General features: G+C 45.9%; 1 pseudogene; it reads left to right on the top strand.

Annotated features, from left to right (window-relative positions):
• LOC147344341 (guanylate cyclase 2G-like) overlaps positions 1–26,510 on the top strand; it is a 51,249-nt pseudogene that overhangs the window by 10,222 nt on the left and 14,517 nt on the right.

Below are 26,510 nucleotides of genomic sequence, written 5' to 3'. Positions count from 1 at the left end.
GATTCCAGCTTGTACTTCATCCAGCCCAGTATTTTGCATGATGTACTCTGCATATAAGTTAAATAAGCAGGGTGATAATATACAGCCTTGACATACTCCTTTCCCAATTTGGAACCAATCTGTTGCTCCATGCCCAGTTCTAACTGTTGCTTCTTGACCTGCATACAGGTTCCTCAGGTGGCAGGTCAGGTGGTCTAGTATTCCCATCTCTTTCAGAATTTTCCACAGTTTATTGTGATCCACACAGTCAAAGGCTTTGGCATAGTCAATAAAGCGGGAGTAGATGTTTTTCTGGAACCCTTTTGCTTTTTTGATGATCCAACGGATGTTGGCAATTCGATCTCTGATTCCTCTGCCTTTTCGAAATCCAGCTTGAAGATCTGGAAGTTTCCGGTTCAGGTACTCTTGAAGCCTGGCTTGGAGAATGTTGAGCATTACTTTGCTATCAGGTGAGATGAGTGCAATTGTGCAGTAGTTTGAACATTCTTTGGCATTGCCTTTCTTTGGGATTGGAATGAAAATTGGCTTTTCCAGTCCTGGGGCCAATTCTGAGTTTTCCAAATTTGCTGGCATATTGGGTGCAGCACTTTCACAGCATCATCTTTGAGGATTTGAAATAGCTCAAATGGAATCCAATCACCTCCACTAGCTTTGTTTGTAGTGATGCTTCCTAAGGCCACTTGACTTCACATTCCAGGATGTCTGGCTCTAGGTGAGTGATCACATCATCATGATTATCTGGGTCACGAAGATCTTTTTTGTATAGTTCTTCTGTGTATTCTTGCTTCCTTTTCTTAATATCTTCTGCTTCTGTTAGGTCCCTACTATTTCTGTCCTTTATTATGCTTATCTTTGCATGAAGTGTTCCCTTGGTATCTCTAATTTTTTTGAAGAGATCTCTAGTCTTTCCCATTCTGTTGTTTTCCTCTATTTCTTGCATTGATCACCGAGGAAGGCTTTCTTATCTCTCCTTGCTATTCTTTGGAACTCTGCATTCAAATGGGTATATCTTCCCTTTTCTCCTTTGCCTTTAGCTTCTCTTCTTTTCTCAGCTATTTGTAAGGCCTCCTCAGACAACCACTTTGCCTTTTTGCATTTCTTTTTCTTGGGGATGGTCTTGATCATTGCCTCCTGTACAATGGCATGAACCTCCGTCCACAGTTCTTCAGACACTCTGAAGTATGCACTTGTTCAACAGCAAAAGAATCTGCTGCACTGCAGGAGCCTCAGGAGACTCAGGTTCGAGCACTGGGTCAGGAAGATCCCCCGGAGGAGGGCACAGCAATCCACTTCAGTATTCTTTCCTGGAGAATCCATGGACAGAGGAGCCAAGTGGGCTACAGTCCTTAGAGTCACAAAGAGTCAGACACAACTGAAGTGACTTAGCACGCACGCATCCATGTGCCCATTAAAGGCAGCATTTATCTTTCCTTTGGCTTATCGTTCCCTTAATAAATTAAGATTTATACTTCACATGACATTTCAAAAGGACAGCCAAGCCCTGATCTTTGGGATACTCATAGATTCAGTTCACAAGGATCCCATCCACATCTTTTCCAAGTGGAAATATTAACCTGCTTCCCCTCTTTTCTTCCTGACCCTGAAGCATTTACTTAAAAAGGAAGGAGGAAGTGGGAGGAGTCTGTCTTCCTGATCTCAGTTTAATTCTCTGTCAGATCCATTTATTTCCTGGTTCAACCCTGGTTATTGCCCTTGCTGCAGCCCTTCTCCTGTGCAGACCTTGGGAGGGAGCAGTGTTCAAGCCCGAGCATTGAGGACACCAACAAGTGGGCACAGCAAAGCAGTGAGAGGTGTGGAAGACCACACACCTGGGGTCCAACAGGCCTGCGTCTTCCTGGCTCTGCAAACTCCAGGGAGTGTGTGCCTTTAACCCCTGCTTATTAGGAGTGGATGGTGGTGCCTCCTCTGCGGGGTCCACCATGACTGAAAGTGAAGTGAAAGTGTTAGTTACTCAGTCATGTCTGACTCTTTGCGACCCTATGGACTGTAGCTTGCCAGGCTCCTCTGTCCATGGGATTCTCCAGGCAAGAATACTGGAGTGGGTTGCCTTACCTTCTCTAGGGTTAGTCGAGTGAAATCACGAGAACCTGCAGCGCTGGGTGCATTGCAGGAGCTGATGAATGTTAGTGTTGTGTCTTGTCTTGGGTGGGAACACATCTTCAGTAAGTCCTAGGTCAGACCCCAGGTCCTAGTTTGGAGTGTGAAACTGCTGTATTTTACTCCTACGGGATTGCTAACGTAGCCTTTGTGTGTGGGGCTTGGCATGTACTAAGCAACAACAAGGAATGCCCCTGGGCCTGGTCTGAGCAGCAAGCTTGCTGTTGCTGCTAATTCACTTCAGTCGTGTCCGACTCTGTGTGACCCCATAGACAGCAGCCCACCAGGCTCCGCCGTCCCTGGGATTCTCCAGGCAAGAACACTGGAGTGGGTTGCCATTTCCTTCTCCAATGCTTGAAAGTGAAAAGTGAAAGTGAAGTCGCTCAGTCATGTCCGACTCTTAGCGACCCCATGGACTGCAGCCTACCAGGCTACTCCGTCCATGGGATTTTCCAGGCAAGAGTACTGGAGTGGGTTGCCATTGCCTTCTCTGGAGCACCAAGCCTGAGCACAAACCAAAACCAGAAAGGAAGGCTGAGAGTGAAGCTTGCAAACTCTTGCCCCAGGGCCTGGCAGCGTGGAGAATGTGGGGAGGGCATTCCTCTGATATGAGTCGGCAGGCTGGCATTTTGAGCTCCAAGTTCCTCTCTCTGTCCCCTTTACTGTGTGTAAATGCTTTTCTTTCCAGTAATCACCAGCCCCATGTTTGTGGACTCCCAGGGAGAAAGGCACATGGATTACTCAGTCTATGCCCTACAAAAATCCCGAGACGACTGCCTCTTTATGCCTTTTTTTCAATATGACAGCAGTCAGGAAGTCATCAGGTATGGCAGGACTTTCCCAAGTTTAGTTCATGCTACGGAAAGAGGCCTGGGAGGAGACAGAGGGTTGGGGTTCCTGTTGGGAGGTCAGTTGGGGAATCTAGCTCCTATAATTAAGTTGGTGCTCTCTGAACTCATAAGTCATGGAGAAGTTCTATGCAGTCAGCAAAAACAAGACCAGGAGCTAACTGTGGCTCAGATCATGAACTGCTTATTGCTAAATTCAGACTTAAATTGAAGAAAGTAGGGAAAACCACTAGACCTTTCAGGTATGACCTAAACCAAACCCCTTATGATTATACAGTGGAAGTGAGAAATAGATGCCAGCAAATTTGGAAAACTCAGCAGTGGCCCCAGGACTGGAAAAAGTCAATTTTCATTCCAATCCCAAAGAAAGGCAATGCCAAAGAATGTTCAAACTACTGCACAATTGTACTCATCTCACACGCTAGTAAAGTAATGCTCAACATTCTCCAAGCCAGGCTTCAGCAATATGTGAACCATGAACTTCCAGATGTTCAAGCTGGATTTAGAAAAGGAACCAGAAGACTTAGAGGAACCAGAGATCAAATTGCCAACATCCGCTGGATCATCGAAAAAGCAAGAAAGTTCCAGAAAAACATCTACTCCTGCTTTATTGACTATGCTAAAGCCTTTGACTGTGTGGATCACCCCAAACTGTGGAAAATTCTGAAAGAGATAGGAATACCAGACCACCTGACCTGCCTCTTGAGAAATTTGTGTACAGGTTGGGAAGCAACAGTTAGGACTGGACATGGAACAACAGACTGATTCCAAACAGGAAAAGGAGTATGTCAAGGCTGTATATTGTCACCCTGCTTATTTAACTTATATGCACAGTACATCATGAGAAACCCTGGGCTGGAAGAAGCACAAGCTGGAATCAAGATTGCTGGGAGAAATATCAATAACCTCAGATATGCAGACGACACCACCCTTATGGCAGAAAGTGAAGAGGAACTAAAAAGCCTCTTGATGAAAGTGAAAGAGGAGAGTGAAAAAGTTGGCTTAAAACTCAACATTCAGAAAACTAAGACCATGGCACCTGGTCCCATCACTTCACAGCAAATAGATGGGGAAACAGTGGAAGCAGTGAGAGACTTTATTTTTTTGAGCTCCAAAATCATTGCAGATGGTGACTGTAGCCATGAAATTAAAAGACACTTACTCCTTGGAAGGAAAGTTATGACCAACCTAGACAGCATATTAAAAAGCAGAGACATTACTTTGGAAACAATGGTCCGTATAGTCAACGCTATGGTTTTTCCAGTGGTCATGTATGGATGTGAGAGTTGGACTATAAAGAAAGCTGAGCACTGAAGAATTGATGCTTTGGAACTGTGGTGTTGGAGAAGACTCTTGAGAGTCCCTTGGACTGCAAGGAGATCCAACCAGTCCATCCTAAAGAAGATCAGTCCTGCATGTTCATTGGAAGGACTGATGTTGAAGCTGAAACTCCAATACGTTGGCCACCTGATGTGAAGAGCTGATTCATTTGAAAAGACCCTGATGCTGGGAAAGATTGAAGGCAGGAGGAGAAGGGGACGACAGAGGATGAGATGGTTGGATGGCATCACCAACTCAATGGACATGAGTTTGGGTAAGTTCCGGGAGTTGGTGATGGACAGGGAGGTCTGGCGTGCTGCGGTTCATGGGGTTGCAAACAGTTGGACACGACTGAGTGACTGAACTGAACTGAACTGACTGAACTCATAAAGATTGACTTTGGGCCTTCAAAGAGATCTTGCCCTTGACTGTGGGTATGGCTCAGCCACTTCAGATTCCACTTATAGCATCCCTACCTGTACCTCCACGTCAGCCTAGGCCTCCTGTGATGCTGCATCTGGGCAGGTCCCACTGCCTGGTGTCTCAGGAAGAGGCCCTGGCCCTGGTTGTTGCTGGAGCACAGCAGCCCTTACAGGATTAGGTTCACAGTCAGTGAAACTGCCTCATTCAGACAAGACACGGGGATGCCAGGACGTGTCTGCCATCCTGGGCTCCCAGTACCCAGAAATCCTGGGGGAAATAGTCTCTGTTTCTGTTTTCTCAGCTACAAATCAATGAGCAACTAAATGAGAATCTAAAACTTAATTCAGTTTCTGCTTGCCCCCCACCGCCATTGCCTACAATCAAGATTTGATTTGACACTTCTCTTTCCCCTTCTCTTATGGAATGTTGTTGTTGTTGTTCAGTCACTAAGTTGTGTCCAGCTGTTTGTGACCCCGTGGACTGTAGCATGCCAGGTTTCCCTGTCCTCTACTATCTCCTGGAGTTTGCTCAAATTCATGTCCATTGAGTCAGTGATGCCATCCAACCATCTAATCCTCTGCAGCCCCCTTCTCTCTCCTGTTCTCAATCTTTCCCAGCATCAGGGTTTTTTCCAGAGAGTCTATTCTTTGTATCAGGTGGCCAAGGTTTTGGAGCTTCAGCTTCAGCATCAGTCATCTAATAAATATTCAGGGTTGATTTCCTTTAGGATTGACTGATTTTATTTCCTTGCTGTCCAAGGGACTAAAAGTCTTCTCCAGGATGACAATTCAAAAGCATTGATTCTTTGGTGTTCAGCCTTCTTTATGGTCCAACTCTTACACAATACATGACTATTGGAAAAACTACAGCTTTGAATATATGGACCTTTGTCAGCAAAGTGATGTCTCTGCTTTTTAATATGCTTACTAGGTTTTTCTTAGGTTTCTTTCCAAGGAGCAAGCATTTTATAATGGAATTTTAATGTTCCCAAATGGATTGGAGGAGATGCTGGTTTGATTTCTGGATCAGGAAGGTACCCTGGAGAAGGGATAGGCTACCCACTTCAGTATTCATGGGCTTCCCTGGTGGCTCAGATGGTAAAATGTCTGCCTGCAATGCAGGAAACCTGGGTTCAATCCCTGGGTTGGGAAGATCCCCTTGAGGAGGGCCAACCTACTCCAGTATTCTTGCCTGGGGAATCCCCAAGGACAGAGAGCCTGGTGGGCTAGAGTCCATGGGATCACAGAGAGTTGGACATGACTGAAGAAATAAAGCGACCGTGGCCAACTAGGTTCTCAGTGTTGCAGGAACAGGCATTCTCCATGCAGTGGGGATGTTATAGTCTGTGAAGTGTGAAGATGCTTTCTAACAAGATTTGTCTAAATCAAACATGGAAGAAAACCCCAGCAACATCGGAGAATTGACACATCATCTTTGAAGTCAGAAGTGACATGGTTTGAATCAGAAGATCGAGTCAGTTATTCTGCCCAGCAAAAAGATATTGCTCTCTCATGAATTATACTACCTAAAGGCTAGGTTCCAAGAGTCTAGGTGAGGTGGGGAAACTAGATGGGTCAGCAGATGTTTGAGTTAAGAGACCAAGGCCTGTTTTTGCAATGACGTGTGTGTTTCAGCTGGGCGATGGCACCCCACTCCAGTACTCTTGCCTGGCAAATCCCATGGACGGAGGAGCCTGGTAGGCTGCAGTCCATGGGGTCGCTAAGAGTCGGACATGACTTTCCCTTTCCCTTTTCACTTTCATGCATTTCACTTTTTCCTTTTCACTTTTTACTTTCATGCATCGGAGAAGGAAATGCAAAGTTCTTGCATGCAGCAAGAACTCCAGTGTTCTTGCCTGGAGAATCCCAGGGACGGGGATTCCGTCTCCGGGGTCACACAGAGTCAGACATGACTGAAGTGACTTAGCAGCAGCAGCAGCTATACCTAAGGTAGAGACAAGTAGAATAAATCAAGTTGGCACTGACCTTTAATTGTCGTCTTCTTTTTTTTTTAACACCCACGGGGAATTTCTCCACTATTTCTTGGCTCCATGGCTCCCTTCTTGAGGACAGACCTGGCTGTAGATTTTCCAATGAGCTTTGTGAAACTGAGCTGGCTTTTACAGGTCAGAGTGGCCGCCTGGAGAAGGGAGCAGAAAAGGATTCATTACAACAGGGCTTCTCAGCAGTGGCAACAGCACTGATGTTTAGGATGGGATAATGTCTGTGTGCGAGGGGCTGTCCTGTGCCTTGTAGGAGGCCTACCAGTGTCCCTGGCTTTCACGCACTGATGCCAGAAGTGGCCTCTGGCTGTAACAACCCAAAATGTCTCCAGACATTGCCAAATATCCCCTGGGGAGGCAGCGTCACCGGCCTTCCCTACTGAGAACCTCTGCCCTGAGAAAACTGGGCCCCTGAGAGTTGAGTCTCGGGAATTCCATTTCTACAGAGATGGAGTCTGGAAAAGGGAGTGTTACCTGGTGGTTAGGAGCCCAGGACTGCAATGAGGTGGATCATAACTGAGAACAAGTGTAAAGAGAAGACATAGTATATGTTGAATGAAAGGTGGTTATGGTATTAGAGGTTTTCTCTACAAGGGAAGTTTCTATACAAGGAAGAGGTGAGTGCAGTTACCATGGGAATCAGATGGGTGTGGGAAGACCATGCACTTGGGGCCCAGTAGGATTCCCCGAGAAGACACATCTGAGTAGACTCTGTGTGCTTTAACTTGGACCCGAGCCTGGGCTGCTGTTGAGCCTTCTGTTTGGCAGGGCCAGGCTGGGGCCCCAGTGTGGTCACTTCTGCTCCTAGGCGGGCCTCAGCAATGCTATGTCTTTGCCCTTTAGGTGTGACTGCTGTGATCTTCACCCTAACCCTCCTGATTACCATCCTGGGAGATGTCATCATAGGTCTGATTTTAAGGATAAAGAGAGGAAAACTGCAGAGGCAAAATAAAGATATTTGGTGGCAAATCAATTATGATGACATCACCATTCTGCCCCAGAGCAAGGTGAGGCCACGCCTGGCCCAGACATCCACTTTCCTGCTCACTGCTGGTGCCCCATGGAAAGGTCCTGAGCTAGGAGCCTGTGAGGGTGCAGGCTGACTCACTTATAAATTGAATGCTTAATGGAGAGTCTTGGGCCCTGAGTTCTTGTTCTAGACCTACCACTTTCTTGCTGGGAATATCATTTCCGGGCCTCAGTTTCTGAATACTAAAATATGATCAGATGGTGTCTAAAGTTCCCTTCAGCTCTGTTTTGTGGTGTGTAGAAGAACCTGTATGTATGCATGCATGCTAAGTCACTTTAGTTATGTCCAACTCTGCGGCCCACAGACTGTAGCCCACCAGGCTCCCCTGTCCATGAGATTCTCCAGGCAAGAATACTGGAGTGGGTTGCCATGTCTTCCTCCAGGGGATCTTCCTGACCAGAGATTGAACCCGCGTCTCCTGCATTGGCAGGCAGGTTCTCTACCACTAGTTCCCCCGGGCAGTAGAAGAACCCATACATCCTGCTCAAATATGAAAGCTGTCTCCTGGGGAGCGTTTAGTTATTTTCAAAACCACATTAACTTCTTTAACTTACTGATCATTAAGACAATACAATTCATTTATTCAACACACACATGTGTTGCCCATCTACCTCAGGCCAGCAGAGTGGAGGGTACACGGGGAACGGATGCCTTCTGAGGGAGGCGGGTGCTCTGGGAGGTGTCTACAAAGTGAGGCAGAGGCCCCCTCAGGTCTTTGTGGGTGTGGCACCGGGGTTGAACGTTGCAGCACTGTGAAGGCTTCAGAGAAGAGGTGTCATCTGGGGAGGGTGGGTTTGCTAGTGGTGACCAGGAGAGGTAGTGCCAGGGTATACTGAGGTGTGGGCTTCTCAGGGCTTCGAGGCTTGACACACATCTAACAAGCATGGCCTTCTTTGATACATATATAACATTTATGGAATTCCAGAAAATACAGCATTAACTGTATTTGATGCATCCTTTAAGCCTGAAGTTTTGAAGTGTCTTTTTTTCTTCCCCCCCTTTTTTTTTTGTTTTTGTTGTTGATATTAGACAGGGTAATTTTTGCCAGGGTATATTGATTATTCTGAAGTACTTTTTGCCTTCCCAGAGGGATTAGTGAGAAATGTTCTTTAGAGTAGAAAGACAGAAGCCGAGTTTCTACACTTGGATAAGAGCTCTTTGTTCCTGCGGGAAGGTGAAGGGAGGGTTTCAAGTTTACTTTCAAGTGATTCTCAAAGTGATTGAAAACCCACAATTGAAATAAATTTTATGTCAAAGATTAAACATTTTAGAATTTCAGGTAGTACTTGTTCAGGAATACATGCTTCTGATGATATTCAGAGAATCACAAGACAGGCAGATCAACTATTGAGTTAGAATCTATGCACTTCAACAAGTATATGAATCTCAAATATCTCACAGCGTAAGTGTTCCAGAATGTAGTTACTTGATAGAAAAGTGCTCAAGTTAGACCAAGGAAAACAGGTTTGTTCTGAAGACATTTAGCTTAATCGTAAAAATCAAGAAAGCACAATGAGTCAAAATCAGACATTCTTCTCGTGTTATGTATATTTTATTCCTGTTATATTGGCTTTATTTTCAAAATTGTAGTTTGCAAAATTAGTTTCCTTTTATTGGTATTCTTAAATGTACTATTTATTGAATAAATGAATTATGACTTTCAATAAAAGGTGGCTTGACAGGTACTAAGTCAAAGAGTGGAGAAGGTAATGGCAACCACTCCAGTATTCTTGCCTGGAGAATTCCATGGACAGAGGAGCCTGGCAGGCTACAGTCCATTGGGTTGCCAAGAGTCAAACATGACTGAGAGACTAACACTTTCAAGTCAAAGAGGCTTGATCAGGAGATTGGGGTTCATTTGTAAATTATTTTTCAAGTGTCCCTGGGGATCCTGGGGCTCACTGGTCTGGCTTTGGGTGGATGGTAGAATGAGGTAGAGGTGTGGTGAGGAGGAATTGTGAGCCACCCTCTTCTGCAACCAAAACAGCTCTGCATTGGTCTATTGTATTCTATATTAGGGTCCTGAGTAAGACTCTTCTTGAAAAGCAGGGTTACTCTGTTTAAGATATATTCTCTAGGGACTTCCCTGGTGGTCTGGTGATTAAGGCTTTGTGTTCTCAATGTAGGGGACCTGGGCTTGATCCCTCGTCATGGAACTAGATCCTGTATGTCACAATGAAAGATCTTGCATGACGCAACTAAGACCTGGCCCAGCCAAATTAAAAAAAAAAAATTATAAATTAAAAAAAAAATCTTAAAATACATTCTCTAGGTGTTGGGGAGGCCCTGGGGGCGGGACGCAGAGAGGTCACATCCTCACATGCTCATTGAGGAAAATGACTTCAGCGTCAGGTCATGCATCAGCTTAAGTGCCAGGGTCAGAACTTGAATTGGGGTAGCCTGAGCCCAGAGTCTTAACCACGACACTGTGCTCATTGGCACAGACCCAGCAGTGATGTGTGGAGCAGTTCAGCACTTGCACTGCAGGTCAGAGAGGTCAGGGTTGGAGTCCTGACTCTCATTTATTAACTGCTTTTCACCTTGGCACTAATCGTCCTCATCTATAAAAGTCACAGTCTCATTAGTACTTGGTCATCCTACTGAGAGCAACTGAGCTGTGTCCTGTTTTGCAGCCACCCCAGAGGGCCATGCCTGTGTCCAGAGGGAACAACAGTACCACGTCTAGTGCGACCATTTTGGGAGATGTCAACTCCTTTACGGACAGCCAGCGGGGTCAAGAGCTCTTTTATGCCCCAGTAGGGCTTTACCAGGTACTTATGAGGGCAGAGTGGTTACATGCAGATGTTCAAATTCTGGTTGTACTCCCTACAGATGTGTAACCTTGAACAAGTTCCCTAACCTCGATGATCTTGTCTGTAAAAGGACGAATCATACCTGCCTTGCAGGGCCATGCTGCCTGTTAAATGAGGTCTCCCGTGTCGAGCAGTGAGCTTGGATCCTGGACATAGCACCGTGCTACCCCACGGGCGGGTTTGGGCTGGGAGGTGCTCAGTGATTGCTTCCTAGGTGGGTTTTTTCCCAGTCTTCTTTCCCTCCCTCCACTGCCCCCACCCTTTCCTAGCTCTTCTGAGTGTAGCATTTTCTGGTTAATCCTGGGTTAAGAACATTCTGCTCCATCTCTGGCTCTAGGGCAAACATGCGGCCATCTGGTATGTTGGTGACCAAGCAGAAGCCTGGATCAGGAAGCTGCCTGTGTTGCAGGAAATCTGGCTGGTGAGGCCCCCACCCCTGGAAGGAGACAAAGCTTTGCTGCCCTCAGCCTCTCCTCTGCCAACTCCCGATTCCCACCTCGGGTGGGAGTGGCCCTCACCCCAAAGGGCAATGGTGGGAATCTGCTTCCTTAACTTGGCCCAAGACCACCACCCCAAGAGCCCAAACTGAGGTCTAAAGACCTCAATCCCCTTACGCCTGACTCAGCGCCTGAATCCTGGGAGCTCTCCTAGCCTGTTTTCTGCCTTTAATCCTGGCTTAATCCTGCCTCTTCATTCTTTGTGTCTATCTCCCTCGAACCCAGTCCTTGCAGGGAGTCAGGTTTATAGGGTTCACTTCTGGACACCCTGGTTTTATGTTGTGTTGTGTTAGTTGCTCAGTCATGTCTGACTCTGCGACCTCACGGACTGTAGCCCACCAGGCTCCTCTGTCCATGGGATTTTCCAGGCAAGAATACTGGAGTGGGTAGCCATTCCCTTCTTCAGGGGATCTGCCTGACCCAGGGATCAAACCTGGTTCTCCTGCACTGCAGGTAGATTCTTTACTGTCTGAGCTACCAGGGAAGCCCTGTGGGTTTAGTAAATCCCCATTACTGGGGAGACATCAATCATCCTTCTGGTTTATTTGCTGGAGGCAGACTGCCTGGATTTACCTCCCAGCTCTGCCACTAAGAAGTTGTATGGTCTTTAACACATTACCTTATCTTTTGAGCATCAGTTTCCTAATCCGTAAAATTCGAGCAGTCATAGTTCTTATCTCACAGGATCTTTGTGAAAACTAGCTGACAGTGTGTAAAGCACATACCATCATCCCTAGGGCAGGAAACATACTATACTCACAAGCTATTATTCCATCATTATTTTCAGATGTGTGAATTAAGGCATGTTCCCTTCTTTGGTGTTTGCACAGAATCACCGAACATCTGCATTGTCACCTAATACTGCAAAAAAAGGAAGTCTTAAGGTAAGCAAAAGAATCAGTCTTACCTCACATTTGATTAGCAGCACCCTTATGGCAGAAAGTGAAGAACTAAAGAGCCTCTTGATGAAAGTGAAAGAGGAGAGTGAAAAAACTGGCTTAAAGCTCAACATTCAGAAAACTAAGATCATGGCATCTGGTCCTATGACTTCATTGCAAGTCGATGGGAAAACAGTGGAAACAGTGGGAGACTTTATTTTGGGGGGCTCTAAAATCACTGCAGATGATGACTGCAGCCATGAAATTAAAAGACGCTTACTCCTTGGAAGGAAAGTTATGACCAACCTAGATAGCATATTCAAAAGCAGAGACATTACTTTGTCCACAAAGGTCCATCTAGTCAAGGCTATGGTTTTTCCATATGTATGGATATGAGAGTTGGACTGTAAAGAAAGCCGAGCACCGAAGAATTGATGCTTTTGAAGTGTGGTGTTGGAGAAGACTCTTGAGAATCCCTTGGACTGCAAGGAAATCCAACCAGTCCATCCTAAAGCAGATCAGTCCTGGGTGTTCATTTGAAGGACTGATGTTGAAGCTGAAGCTCTAATACTTTGGCCACCTAATGCGAAGAGCTGACTCATTTGAAAAGACACTGATGCTGGGAAAGATTGAGGGCAGGAGGAGAAGGGGATGACAGAGGATGAGATGGTTGGATGGCATCACCGACTCAATGGACGTGGGTTTGGGTGGACTCCGGGAGTTGGTGATGGACAGGGAGGCCTGACATGCTGCAGTTCATGGGGTTGCAAAGAGTCGGACACGACTGAGTGACTGAACTGAACTGTGCTGAATAAAGAAGCTTATCAATGCTTTTGCCCCTTCATCCAAGAGGAATTCTCCAGTCTAATTTCAAGATCTGAATTATCTTGCTGGGATGCCTGCAGAGGATTAAATTAGCACCGCAGTTGCCAAATGTCTGGTTTCTCTGTTCTGGGTGGAAATTGTCTGAGTTTGGTTTTGTCTCCTATGGTGTCATAGCTACTTCTGGACTGTGTTCCTGGGCCCATCCTCCCAGTGGTATGTGACCATCAGCTTTATGTCAGGAACAAGGAAGTATTTGTAAAACTCAAGACTGCATAACTTTCTCAATATTGAATTGGGTTATGGTTTCTCCCAGGAAGAGTTCTGGTTACTAGATTTAGAGTTCTCTGCCACAGGTGTTATCATTTCTGCTTAACCATCCAAAGCATTAGGATCAAATCTACAGACCCTATGAAGCTCCCTGTGCTTCAGGTGAGTCACTTGTGATGTTTGGAATAATTGTGTTTTTCAGGATGTTTTGAGAAACTCAGGCCATGAAATGGATTGGATATTCAAGCTCTCATTTGCATATGACATACTCACATATCATATGTGAGTATCACATAAACCTACATAAAGAACAAATAGTGTTCTTGAGTTGTTCTGTGTCTAGGATTAACTGTAATCTTTCTTGAAAATTCTGGTCCTCCTTAAATCTCTTCAAACAAAATAATTCCACTCCTAAAATCCACCTCTTCCATCAGATTTTCCATCCTTTTCACCCTCCCTGATCTCAAATACATGTCAACAGAGTAAAATATTTTACACTCAAGTTGGAAGGGATACCTAAATATGAACGGAGTATTTATATTTTAATGTAGATTTTTTTATCCCAAAGAAAATCTGATTACTGGATCATAAAGTGAGTTGGAGAGGGAGATCCTAATAACCCTTCCTTATCCCTAACCCTTGATTCTTTTCTCCAGAAAATGGGAATAACTGCCACAGTCACCATAGAGCTGTTGATCTAAGAGGTGGCCTTAGGATGCATATCTGAGAAAGCAACCTAGTAGGTGAATCTTTACTTTGGGCAAAGAGGGTTGTGATGGATGTAAAGAAGAGGAGGAGCAATAACAGTAATAATAGCTAAAATATATTTAGTGCTTACTTTGTTCTCACAACAAAATATAAGGAAGATCTAAAAAAAAGGTAGATTTACTATCATCCTCATTTCACAGGTGGAAAATGACTTGGGGGACCCATTCTGAGGGTGCTCTCTTCACCCTGGGCTAAAATCCAGCTGGTCTTCCTAAGCTCACTGCATCCGCTTTTTCCACTAGAGGGGACCAAGCCAATGACCTGGAAATGGGTCCTGGTGCGGGAGTCACTCACCCTGACACATGGCAGGAGGACAAGGCTGTCTGTCCACGAATCAACATTCCCATCCATCCATCAGCTGATAGACTCCTATAGGCAAGACCCTGCCTGAGTGTTGTAGGGGATACATGGGTGAAATTTAAACTCTGCTCTTCTGGGTTTTTAGGCCAGTGACTCACTGAGTGGCTGTGGCACATTACATCCCCTCTAATGGTAGGAGCGGATCATTGAGCTTAGAAAGAGCAGCTGGATGGAGCCTAGGGTGAAGAGAACATTTTCAGAATGCTGGTCCACAGTGTCATGGCCCACCTGACTCATTCTCCATCTGAAACAGGGATAATAATAGATTTGCCTCATATTCTGTTGCAAGGATAAAGTAAATTAATGAACACAAAGTGCTAGAAAGTGAGCCAGAGGAAGTATTGTTGTAGCTACGCATTCTGGGAAACAAACTCACTCAGAAGGACAATGCAGATAGTGGAGTGCAGTTTATTACACCAGTGGGCCCAAGGCAGAGTCTCCTCTTAGCCAAGGACCCCGACCAGTTTTTGTGAAAACCTTATATACCCTAAGTGTATGTGCTCAAACCCATCTCCCCAAATTCCTTGAAACTAGTCTGGACAAGGTAAAAGAGAGATACGATCAAAGTTATCCCATGATTCATGTGTCACAAGACTAGATAAACAGTGGATATTTATCAACAGGCCTGTGGTCATATCCCGATAAACATCATGGAATTTACCACTTTGTTCTGTTACAGAGATAATTAGCATATTCTTTTAGGCAACGGAGAGTCCAAGTACAAGTCCTGAGGCTCTTTTATCCGGGGGTCTGGTTTTCCATTGGTATGCCATTCCTATAGACACCTGACACAAAGTTCAGAATCCACTGGGAGGGTGACCATGGGTGTAGCCTAATGTTCACAGCCTGGCCTAAGATGGAGTCCAGCTCTGTCTGTTTCCTCCTTCATTCCCCCCTCTTGATGCTCTTAACTCATATTATGAGCATCATTCATAGGGATATATTGCACCCTGGCTCTCCGACCGCCAATTTGGGAGAATGACATCAACTTTCGGGTTACAAAGTTCATAATACATTGTAAAATTCAGGGTCCACAAAGCAGAACTATCAAGGCAACTATAACAATGATAAATATAGTTTTCCATCAATCGCCCTTCACCCAAGAGAGGACCAAAGTTCAGAAAGGAATGTTTTCATTTGATATTGCTTTTACTTGGTTTTTCATGTCATCTAAAGCAGTCAATACATTGCCAGATGTACGAAAGCCGGGCCATTGTCTGAACCAATGCTGGTAGGAAGTCCGAATCTGGGAACTATTTCCCTAAGCAGGCACCGGGCTACTTCTGATGCTCTTTCAGTCAAGGTAGGAAAAGCTTCTACCCATCCCGAGAACGCACATACCGTGACCAGCAGGTAACGGTAGTGTTGATGAGGTTTCATTTCAGTGAAGTCCACTCCCAGGTGTTCAAAGGGCAGCGTGCCTTTCAGCTGAATACCCGGAGGTTTTTGTCCGAATACCCGAGAGGCAGCATTAACCTGTGAGCAGGCAGCATGGCCTAGGTGGGTCGCTTGGTGTGTTTGGCTTACCAGATTGTGTGCCAGCTCCTTTGGTACCAATAATTTGCTACTTGGCAATTCCCACCATCCCTTTTCAGTCTTGATGGCCCCTTCCGCTTTGGCTAACCTGACAGCCGTTGTCCTTGTTTTATCAGGCTAGTGCCTTCAGTATATAGGACCCAACTAGGGTCTGGACCCTTGCGTCCTTCTTTAAAACAAACCCCAGATACCTTACCTCCTCCTTGCAGATCTGTGCCTTCTTCTTCGACACCCGGTAACCTGCTTCCATCAGCAGCTGGAGCAGAGCTTTTGTCCCTTTCTAGCATTTTTCCCTGGTCTTGGCAGCCAGCAGCAGGTCATCCCCATATTGTAGGAGCCAACATCCATACTCTTCCAGATGGAATGAGTTCAGGTCAGAAGCCAAGGCTTTCCCAAAGATGGCTGGGGAGTTCTTAAACCCTTGTGGGGGAGTCCAGATGAGCTGTTGTTTGGTGCCCCCGACTGGATCTTCCCATTCAAAGGCAAAGATGGGCTGTGATGCTGGGGCGAGGCATAAGCAGAAGAAGGCATCCTTGAGATTTAGGCGAGTATAAACTTTAGTCCTCAGCGGGAGGAGGCTAAGTAAGGTATAGGGGTTTGGAACAGTGGGGTGTAAAGTCAAGTAGCCTGACTGACTAGCCTGAGATCTTGTACAGGCCTATAGTCCTGTCCTCCTTCCTTTTTGACTGGCAGGATCGGCATATTCCAAGCCGACTGACACTCTACTAGAATGCCCACTTGTTTCAATCTATTGATGTGGGGCAGTGTGCTGGCCCAGGCCTCTACTGGTAGTGGGTACTGGCGCTTTCTAACCGGGATGGTGCCTGGTTTGAATTCTATTATCTTTGGGGCTTGATGTTTAGCCAGCCTGGGGGGAGAGGGGGTTGTCTTCCGCCCAGACCCCGGGGAATAATTGAGTTAGCTCGCTCTCATGAGCTTCCGGCCCACCCAGCTCTTCCTTTGGAGGCTCATGCAACCTCCACTCATCTTGGGGTGGAATTGAGAGAGAGAGCAAGTAAGTCATAGTGTCCATCTGGAAGGTGGGCCTCTCCTCAGGGGAGAAAGTCACTTGTGCTCCTAGTTTGGAGAGCAAGTCTCTTCCCAACAAGGGTACTGGGCTCTCAGAAATGTAGAGGAATTCATGAATCACTTGGCGCCCTGCCACCTGACATTTTCTGGGCTGGCAAAACGATTTAATCATCTCTTCTCCCGATACCCCAGTTATAGCAGTAGTCTTTTTGGACAGTGGTGCCACAGGTTTTGTTACTACCAACAGTTCTGCTCCTGTATCTACCATGAAGTCAATGTTTTGGTCCCCCACTTTTAAGGTTACCAGCAGCCCTATTTAATTTCCAAGCCGGCAAGCCCCGCAACTGCGGGAGCTTCCTCTTCCTTCCTTGCCGTAGGGCATTCATCCTTCCAGTGGCCAAAAGCTCAGCACCAGGCACACTGGTTTGGCTGTAACAGGGCCCAGGGCCTCTGTTGGGATGGTTGAAGGACTGTCCTGTCCCTGGGGCAGATGTAGTTTTCCAGAGGGCCAGAGATAGACTTTCCCAGAGCAGCAGCTAGCATTGCAAATCTGTTGTCTGTTCTCTTTTGTTCCCTCCAGTTCTCTGGCAGAGCGCAGTCTCTGCTTAATTCCGACGTCTCCCTTCCCTTCATGTCAGTATTCACCAGGAGAGGTGGGTATAGCTTGGGCGGTTTGGCTGGAGCCGGATCCTGGAAGTGTTGGCCAGAGGCTTCTGTCACTGGGATGGGAGCCTGCCGGGGTGGTGGCTCTACGACCTCGGGGAGAGCTGGTGAAGGAGCAGTGGCTGCTTCAGGAACTTCACCTGGCCCTGGATTGGGCATCAAGGCGGCCTTCGGTCCTGGTGGAGCACTGAGAGGCAGGCGCGTCCTTATCCAGTATGGGGGAGGGGTCAGGTCGTCCCCGTCCAAATCCTGTAGAATTTGCTTTTTTATCATCAGTCAATTTTTGTGCCATTAATATTTTTCCCTTTCCCTTCTGGATACAGAACCTTGTCCAAGTAGGAGGGTCTTGAGCTAACCCTAGCCATGAGTCAATATATGGATATTGATCCAGGCTCGCCTGTGACTACTGTATAGACTGCTTCCACTATTTTTAAGTTCATGGTGTACTCTCGTGGCCATCCTACTCCCATAGTGGGCCATTCGACCTCAAAGAGTATTTGGAGGCTGTTAGGCTTCATCTTCATCTCATAGTCTCCTCCTAATCCCTCCTTTAATTTTTAATCATGCCCTCCAATATAGTTGCCTTAGATTCACTTCCCCCCATCTTGCTTACCTTCTCGGACCTTCTTCTACTTTTCCTTTTTGTTCTGTCTACGAACTTCTCAGAACCCTATGTACTTCTGATATTTCCACTCAATGACACTTAAATTGGCATTCTGCCTCCTTCGTAACTGGGGTGAGAAGAGCCTTACCTGCCAGATCCCAGAGGGAGAAGGGGGATCGGCGTGTCTTCACCTGCTGGTCAGCACAGCCGAACCAGAACACCATGGGGTCCAAGACTGTTTCTCCCTTAAAGTCCGTTCTGTCTTGGTGGGCTTGATCAGGTGCGGATGAAAACACAGATGGGTTAAATATCCCATGTCCCAGGCCATCTCTGGAAAAGCCAATTCATATTCACTTATGTATCTCCCTCCTTCTAGCCTAACAATTCCAAGGGGGTCAAGAATTTCACAGCAGACGGGACACCTCCTGGGGGAGAGCAGAATACGAGCATACAAGGACCAGTTTCTTATCCTAAAAATCTCCTGGTGATCGCTGGTAATAATTTTCCCTGAGATGGTGTGGACACACCTAAATGACCTTCACAAATTTCCTTCCTAAGCCCAAGCATGCTCGTCAACCTGTGTACCAAGCAATCGCCGCCTGCCTATTCCAGGCTCCTTGGGTCCCCCACTCCTTCTAGTCCCTCCTAGGCGGGTGATCAGGCCCCCTCTTCCACCCTGCCGGGTGGGTTCCTCCTCACCTGAGCACTCAGTTCCCCTGCTGCCATGCGCTACCTGCTAACGTGAAAGGTCCAGGTGTTGAGAAGCAGAATCCTTCCAGAAGGGCTAGGCGCCTTCCCCACTCTAGAAGGTTCAAGCCACAAGGCCTCGGAGTAGTCCCAAATGGGACTTGTCTCCTCAAAGTGAGGAGTTTCCCAGCCCATGCACCAAATGTAGCCACGCGTTTCGGGAAACAAACTCACTCAGAAGGACAATGCAGATAGTGGAGTGCAGTTTATTACACCAGTGGGCCCAAGGCAGAGTCTCCTCTTAGCCAAGGACCCCGACCAGTTTTTGTGAAAACCTTATATACTCTAAGTGTACTTGCTGAAACCCACCTCCCCCAATTCCTTGAAACTAGTCTGGACAAGGTAAAAGAGAGATACGATCAAAGTTAACCTGTGATTCATGTGTCACAAGACTAGATAAACAGTGGATATTTATCAATAGGCCTGTGGTCATATCCCAATAAATATAATGGAATTTACCACTTTGTTCTGTTACAGAGATAATTAGCATATTCTTTTAGGCAATGGAGAGTCCAAGTACAAGTCCTGAGGCTCTTTTATCTGGGGGTCTGATTTTCCGTTGGTATGCCATTTCTATAAACACCGGGCACAAAGTTCAGAGTCCATTGGGAGGGTGACCATGTGTGTAGCCTAATGTTCACAGCCTGGCCTAAGATGGAGTCCAGCCCTGTCTGTTTCCTCCTTCAGTATCAGATATATTTTAGCTATTATTATTACTATTGTTACTCAGCCTCCATGTAAGTTTCTTGGATGAGGTTGACCTGATTGACCTCGAAGGACATTTGTTCCTCAAGAATTTGATTGCTCTTTGTGTCTAAGGAGCTAAGTCTTAATGACCCTGTTAAACTTTGACCTCCCAGGCCTTAGTGGGAAGCCAATGTATTGTTACCAAGAGAAAGACAATGGCAACCCACTCCAGTACTCTTGCCTGGAAATCCCATGGACGGAGAAGCCTGGTGGGCTACAGTTCATGGGGTAGCTAGGAGTCGAACACGACTGAAGTGACTTAGCACTAGCAGCAAGGTAGACAAAGAGAACCTCCTTGTGACTGGTTTCCGTGGACAACTCTGAGTCACCACTCATACTATTTTAGTACAACTTCATTGAGCGTCTCTTAAGGGTTTGATCTAATTTGTGCACGTTCTTAGGAAGACAAGGACTTGTTTTCATCTTTGAATGGCTTAAAATTAAGTTTGAGAAAAAGTGAAAAGGTCAGGAATTGTACATAGGAAATTATTTAGATGGTGGTGTAACGGTTTTAAAATAGGAAGCTCTGACGTGGTGTCCTCTCTTCTGGGATCTTCTCTTTTTCCCCTTCCCTACTTTCCATTACCTTCCCGCTAAGCCCAGGGAAGTAGTCTCATCTCATCTCCAGTGATCTGCCTCCCATCCCAATCAAAGCAGTTGGCATCATTTATATTGGATGTAAAGAGAAAGCTAGTAAGTTCTCACCATGATATGAATGACTAGCCTTTTTGATGTGGGTGTTTGGTCTTCGATAATTAACTCAAAGGATGGTCTGGAGAAATGCTGGGGTGGGTGTGAATGACACTTTGAAGGGGACAGTCTCCCCAGTGGTCATCAGCTATTTTAGGGTCACTGAGTCTGTCCTCCATTCCACGCCAGAAGAACAAAGGACAGCTCGACTCTGCTTTGGAAGGCTCGCTGTCTCCTGAAATGAAGTATGCACATTGCCCTATGTCAAGGCTCATGTAGGGCCTGTGAGGCCAATTACTCTGCAAACATTCGTTGAAAGGGGATTAAGAATAACAGAAAATTCCCTAGATCATGTTGGAGCTTTGGCATGGGTGACTTTCGAACCCAGGTGCTGGATCGAGCTCTAGGGGTCAGGTTGCACTTCTGGCCGTCACATGCCAGTCATAAGAACAATTCCTCTCCCGATGTCCATTTGACCAGAACCTCCTCTATACCCCGTAGCAGGGAGATTCTGAGATGCCACTGACTTTTCAAGATAGCAAATGTATATTAATCAAGCACCTAATTGGGTTAACCCAATTGGGAGGGTGCAGAGGAATGTGTCTTATTGTCCTGTGCTCAGAGAGTTCAGCCCAGTGGGGCCAGCTTGGGAAGGATCTTTGGAGAGTATAATACTCATCTTGAGTTAGGGATAAGCCTTTGTTTCTCAGTGAGAGATATCTTGATTAAATGGATGAAGGACAGTTTGGCATAGAAGTTGTCTTGGGGATTTAAACCCTGGCTCTGCCATGTATGCACCAGATGACCTTAACTCGTGTCCCTGTGTATGAAATAAAGATAACAACAGTACCTGCCTCATAGTGTGGTTATGAGCACTAAGATATGCGTGTTGCTTAGCATCATGCCTGCTCCAAAACAGTTATCTAACAAATGTTAATTGTTAGTATTAGCAGGAGTATGGTTTACTCTGGAGGAGGAAATGGCAACCCACTCCAGTATTCTTGCCTGGGAAATCCCATGGACCGAGGAGCCTGGCGGGCTACAGTGCTTGGAGTCACAGAGTCAGGCACGACTTAGTAACTGAGCATGCATGGTCTTACTGTTAGCCCAGATAATCCAACTGCTAATACTAAAAACCATACACTTTCTTATTTAATTGAACAATAGGACAAGCCTGCATTGTTTAAATATGATACCACCAGCTACATGTGACTACTGAACATTAGCAGTGTGGCTAGTTCAAATGGATATGTGCTAAAAGTATAAAATGCATGCCAGTTTTTGAAGATTTAGTTAAAAAAAAAGGAATGTGAAATAGCTCAATAATATTTTCATGTTGATTACATGTTGAAATGGTAAGTTTTTTTAATATATTGGGTTACATAAAATAGTAAAAGTAATTTCACCTGCTTAACTAAAAAATTAAACATGATATATCTATTTACATTATATTTCTATTGGACAGTGCTCTTCATAATTAGCAATTAACCTTGTGGTTAATTTATCCTTAGCTCCAATATTTGTAATATTCATATTTACTTCATTTTCAAAAGGAAAAATAAAGAGGTTTAGTGAGGTAAAGTAACCAGCCCAACTGGCAAGAGGCAGATCGGGCTCTGCAACCAATCTGTCTCCAAAAGCTGAATTCTTTCTTCCCTGCCAAGTGCTAGAGAACACAGGTGAGGGATTCAGAGGGAGGAGCCATGTGGGCCAGTCTCAGCCTTCCAATTGGAAAATAAATGTGGCCTCAGACACGTAGGTAATAGAACTGCCAAAAGTATATGAAACCTGGCACTTAAATTGTGAGACTCTAATGGTTTTTTTTGTTCTCAAACAACAGAATACATTTCAGGCCCTTATCGGACATTTCCATCAAGATAGAAAAATAAAAACAAAACAGACAAAAGCCACCTCTTGGAGAGAACTACCTTCATAGGATATCAGGCATCCCTAAACATGTCATTTTTGTCCTCATGGAAGGAATTCTGCTAATATCCCTGGGTGTCAGCGGTGGTCAGCAGCAACCAGAATGTAGAAGGTCTCACGTCTGGGGTGTGCCTGGCACTAGCAAGGGCAGGGACAGTCGTGTGTGTCCAGGAGGAGTCCTGCAGAATGGAGAGGTCTCTGTGAGGTCTGAGAGGACTCTGGATGGGACTCAGGTCTCCCCAGATTTCAAGCCCAGGCCTCTGTTTGTTGGAGCCTCGCCGAAACATTCCAGAGACAACCCCACCCGGGCCCCTCCAGGACTGGTTCAGCGAGTTGCATTTCTAAAATGTGATTCAACTTTGTCATCTCAAGAAACAATGAAGCAGGGTGGTAAAGGAACACAGCTTCCTGATTTTTTAGGGGTGAGGTGGGGGTAGTGTACCCCCTGAGTGAGGGGCTCTTGAACAAATGAATGTGGAAATGAACATGTCTCCCACCATGGCCTGTCTGTTTCTGTCCATCAGTCTCTATGTCTTCCAGCAGCGTCCGTCGGCACCTGCTCTAATCCATTTACTCATTTTCACTCTTCAGGGCCTGCTGTTCCTCCACAGGAGCCCCTGAGGTCCCATGGCAACCTGAAGCCTTCCGACTGCCTGGTGGACGCCGGATGCAGGTGAAGCTGTCGGGATTCGGCCTGTGGGAACTCGAGCATGGCCGGACACACAGAACATACAATGAGGAAACGACGGACCCATCAGGTAACCACTGCAAATCCTGCACCCTCTAGCTGTCAGGAGAGGGGTACAGGGCTCCTCACCCCACCTGCGCTTTCTGATGCTCACCCGCTCGGGTCCCTGCTGTTGGGCCTTCCTCTGGGGCTGATGGATGCGGTTATTCCGGTCACCCAAAGAGAGGGGGAAAAAAACCCAAACAACCCACTAGTGGCCTGAGTCCATGGTGGGGTGTCTGAGTGAGGAGCCTAGTCCTTGCCCTGACTTAGCTGGGTGACCTGAAGGGAGTCTCTGGCCTTGTCTTCAGTCTTCTGTGTCCCCTCGTGTCTTCATGCCGTGTTCTCAGCGGAGAAGGCACCACCTGCCAGGCCCCTTACAGCTGATGAGCTTGGTAGTTCCCCACCCTCTCTGCACTTCAGTATCACTTGAGAAGCTTCAAAAGACACGAAAGGGGCTGGGTCCCATCCAGTGCCAACTGAATCAGAACTTATGAACATGGGGTCTGGGCATCTGTGTTGCTTTCTAAAAGCCTCTCGAGTGATTCTGATGTACATCTCGAGACAAGGCACCACCTGGAGTCCAACCCTCCTGCACACGTGTGCGAATTGAGACTCCACGGCTCTTCCTACTTGTCTAGGCTTACTGAGCACTCTTGAGTCTTGCTGTGCACTGACCTGGGCCCTAGTGAGCCCAGTGTGCTCCGCTTTGACCGCCTCTCTCTGAAGCAGCAGGCTGCCAGCAGCTTTGCTGTGTGCATGTGGGGAGGTGTCTATCATATGGTATCTTGCAGAAAAGACAAAGGGGGAGATGTTGAAAACCTCTTAGTAGCCATTTCTTTCTCTGCATCCTGCACTATATTTTCTTTTCATGATTGTAGCCTATAATGATATAAAAATCTATAAACACCACCACAAAAGAAATGTAAGTGTATAAAATATCCAGCACAGATACATCTGTAGAGACAGAATGCAGATTGGTGGTTGGCAGGAGTTGGGAGGTAGGGGAAATGGTCAGAAACTGGTTCACGGATTCAAGGTTTTACTTTGGGGTGTCAGAAATGTTTGGGAACTAGGTGTACTAGCTGTATGGCATTGCCAGGGTGCTCAATGCCACTGAGTTGTTCGCTTTCAAGTAGTTTTATGTTCTATGAATTGTTACATGATTTTTTTTTTTTAATGTAGGCAGTACAGAAAGGAAAAAGGAAAAGAAAAGCTGCCTGTAATTGCACAGTCATGAGTTAACTGCTGTTAACTTGTTAGGGCAGGATCATCGTTCCTTCATATTCACACACATGGGCCCCCAAGTGTATGAATCTAGAGATATCTCCAACCATCAGGGTCAACTTCTCGGGGACTGGATACTTCAGGGCTCCTGTGCTTCCTGGAAAAAGAAGGGGTGACTTTTTCTGTTCCACCCAGCAGCTCTGACCTTTGACAATCTTGGCTTTGCAGAGTTCTTACTGGGCAGCCCTAGAACTACTGTGTCTCCCCCAGGTGCCCTGGTCTGGCACCCAGAAGGGAGATGTTTACAGCTTTGCCATCCTAATGAGAGAGCTGATCCAACACCAGGACCTTGGACCTTTTGATGATCAAAACCTGACCCCAGCGGGTAATGCTGGGAGAGACTCCTTGGCCGGCTTGGTCATTCAATCTAGACTTTTTTCTTTCCTGTGTAGTCAGTTCTTTATTTTAAAAATCTTACATCTTTAGACCCTTTTTGAACAGTTCCATCCTTTCACCTTCTTTGGTCTTTTAAGATACTGACATTTTCAGAGTCCAGATCTCTTGTCTTGTAGAATGTAGTACTACCTGGATTTGTCAGTTTCCCAATGGCTGGATGTAGGTTATTTTTAGCAAGAATACTTCTTCACATCAGGAAGCGCAGGCTATCATTGATGTCAGTTACTTCCCTGCTTGCTCAGCTGGTAAAGAATCCAGCCGCAGTGCAGGAGACCCTGGTTCAATGCCTGGGTTGGGAAGATTCCCTGGAGAAGGGCATGGCAACCCACTCCAGTATTCTTGCCTGGAGAATCCCATGGACAGAGGAGCCTGGGGGGCTCCATTCCATGGGGTCGCAAAGAGTCGGAATCAACTGAGAAACTAAGCACAGCAAAGAGAGCTACCTTTTAAATGCTTGCTTTTATTCTTTGTTTTGTGAGATGTTTATTAATTTAGAATCTATTCCAGTCTTATTTTTTTATTTTTAAAATTCATATTCCTTCTTAAAGAATTAGAAGACAAATTACAGTTCTGTTACAAAAAAATTAAGGAACTCAGAACTACATACTCTATTCAATAACAGCAGCCAGAGCAATTCTGTAAGAAAATGAGTCAGATTGGGTCACTTCTCTACCCAGAATCTCCCCCTAACTTCCCATTTGGGGAGTGAAAGATAAATCCTTACAATAAATAGCCTGCAAGATCACTGAAGGCTTCTGATGGGGCCTCTGTGACTTATATTAGTGTTTGGTGGCTCAGTGGTAAGGATTCTACCTGCCAAGCAGGAGATGCAGGTTTCATCCCTGGTTTGGGAAGATGCCCTGCAGAAGGAAGTGGCAACTGACTCCAGTATTGTATCCTTGCCTGAAAAATACCATGGACAGAGGAGCCTGGTGGGCTATAGTCTGTGGGGTTGCAAAGAGTCGGACATGACTTAGCAACTAAAACAACAAGGGCTGTGACCACAAGCTGGCTAGCTTGAAACAATATTCTTGCACAGTTCTAGAGACTAGAAGTCCAAAATCAAGGTTTAGCTGGGCTGAGCGCCCTCTAGAAACTCTTGGGGAGGCCCAGTCTTTGCCAGTTTCAAGGTAGCTGCCCCAGCCTTCCTGGTTTTGTGGCCATGTAGGTCCAATCTCTGCTTCCATCTTCACATTGCCACGTCTTCTGTGTACATTTCTTCTGTATGTGTCTTATGAGGACACCTGTCCTTGGATCAGGGCCCCCTCAAATAATCCAAGATGATCGCTTCAACCCCAGATAATTATATTTGCAAAGACACTTTTTCTTCAAATAAGGTCACATTTGCAGGTCCTGTGGATCAGGACACAGGCGTATCCTCTGGGGACCACCATTTGGCCTTCTCCATCTTCCTAATTCTGCCTCCCATGCCTGGCTCTTTTTAATCACACTGGCCACCTTTATGTGCCTCCACAGTGACGCACTTTCACTCCGGAGTCTTAGCACACGCTGTGCCCTCTGTCTGGACATCTCTTATGCCATATTTGTAAGTACAAATTTGTTTCGTTCTTTCTTAAGGACTACAACAGTTTTCACTGTAAGCTTATGTTATATCTTGGGCTGGCCAAAAAGTTCATTTGGGTAAGATGGTACAGACAAGCCCGAATGAACTTCTTGACCAACCCAGTATTATTGATTGGTAGATGTTTTGATTGTGTGCCATTATTTTTTTTTTCTTTTCCAAACTCCTGCAGTGAGTAGTCATGAATCTTTGTGGACATGTGTGAGTATTTCTTCAGGGTGGATTTCTGTTCATGAAATTGAAAAGGTAGACCTATTTTAAACATATTTAAATTTTCTGCTAAGTGGTGTCCACTTTTCTACTTACAAAGGATATATTCAGGTTTGAGAGGTTTGGGGAGCCAGGTTGTCTCTGAACACAGTCCATGAGGGAATTACAGGCAAAAGTAATGGGAGGTGAAGCAAAACCTGATCAAACTCGTTTAGAA

The sequence above is a fragment of the Bos grunniens genome, chromosome 26, assembly GCF_055505025.1.
Source record: "Bos grunniens cultivar Pamir isolate PY7600 chromosome 26, Bosgru_T2T1.0, whole genome shotgun sequence".
Lineage (NCBI taxonomy): Eukaryota > Metazoa > Chordata > Mammalia > Artiodactyla > Bovidae > Bos > Bos grunniens.
Note: the sequence above shows the minus strand (reverse complement) of the source record. Positions and strands in the feature narration are given on the sequence as shown.